Below are 1,668 nucleotides of genomic sequence, written 5' to 3' on the forward strand. Positions count from 1 at the left end.
TGGCTTGGAGATGGGGAAACCGAGGCAAAGAGGTGGAGTCACCCAGACAAGTCTGGGTCTGGTGTTCTGTCCTTGCCTGGTCCCCTCCCTCTGCTGCCCCCTTTCCTCCCCCCCGCCTCCCGTCCTGCCTTCCCACCTGACCCCTCTCATGCCTGACCCCTCTCTCCTGCCCCCAGGATCTCCCCGTGAAGGTATGGTTAATTACCATGTTTGTCTATTATTAGATAGGATAGTTGCAAGAGGCCCCGAATGCTTCAAAGGGAACGGCCAGCTCTGAACCCACGGCAGGCTATTTATTTATTTATTGTTGTTGTTGTTGTTAATCCTCACCCGAGGATAGTTTTCCATTGGTTTTTTTAAAAATGTTTTTTTATTGATTTGAGAGAGGAATTGAGAGGGAGAGAGAGAAACATCAACGATGAGAATCATGGATCGGCTGCCTCCTACACTCTCCCCATTGGGGATTGAGCCTGCAACCCAGGCATGTGCCCTTGACAGGAATCGAACCGTGCCCTCCCGGTTCATAGGTTGACGCCCAACCACTGAGCCACACCAGTCGCAAGCCTCAGGTTTCTTATCGTGGGGCTCCACCCCGTCCCTGAAATCCCGGGGCCAATGCACTTGGTTCACATTGAATTTTAGGTGCACATATCACATCTTACATGACCCCCCCAATGAGCTGAATAATGACCACCCCGCCCCCAAGGTGTCTGCGTCCTAATCCTTGGAACCTCTGAATGACCGACCTTTTGTGGCAAAAGGGACTTTGTAGATGAGATTAAGTTAAAGACCTTGATTTCAGGGAGGAAGGGAGAGGGAGAGAGAGATACTGGTAGAAACATCAATGATGAGAGGGAATCATTGATTGGTTGCCTCCTGCACGCAACCCAGGCATGTGCCCTTGACCGGAATCGAACCTGGGACCCTTCGGTCTGACTGATGCTCTAGTCTATCCACTGAGTCAAACCGGTTAGGGCAGTGATGGCGAACCTATGACACGCGTGTCAGAGGTGACACGCGAACTCATTTTTTTGGTTGATTTTTCTTTGTTAAATGGCATTTAAATATATAAAATAAATATCAAAAATATAAGTCTTTGTTTTACTGTGGTTGCAAAGATCCACAAATTTCTGTATGTGACACGGCACCAGAGTTAAGTTAGGGTTTTTCAAAATGCTGACACGCCGAGCTCAAAAGGTTCGCCATCACTGGGTTAAGGCGATAAAAATATTGTTCTAAAAATAATAATAATCAATGGAAAAAATATCCTCGGGTGAGGATTAACAACAACAACAATCAATCAATTAACCTTCCCTTGGGTGAATAGTTTTAAAAAAAGAAAAGAAAAGGAAGGAAGGATCCTGAGGCCGGGGGATCCCTTGCCCGCCCGGTTGCTGTACCCCAGCGATTCTGTGGCAAACCCCGGGCACAGTGCTTGGCGCCGCGAGTGCGGGAAGCAGCCCGGTGTCAGCGCAGTGACGGGAGCAGAGCCCGGGCTGCAGACGCCCTGGGGTTAGTGGCAGGTCGCAGACGTGGTGCCCCCGGGGCTGAGCAGGGTGTGCAGAGCTCTGGGTGGGGATGGGGGCGGGGGGATGTTCTGGGCAGAGATTTAAGGGGTTCGGGGAAAAGTGGCGGAAGGACAGAGGTCTGCAGGCGGGATGAGCAGGA

The sequence above is a fragment of the Myotis davidii genome, unplaced genomic scaffold, assembly GCF_000327345.1.
Source record: "Myotis davidii unplaced genomic scaffold, ASM32734v1 scaffold464, whole genome shotgun sequence".
Classification (NCBI taxonomy): domain Eukaryota; kingdom Metazoa; phylum Chordata; class Mammalia; order Chiroptera; family Vespertilionidae; genus Myotis; species Myotis davidii.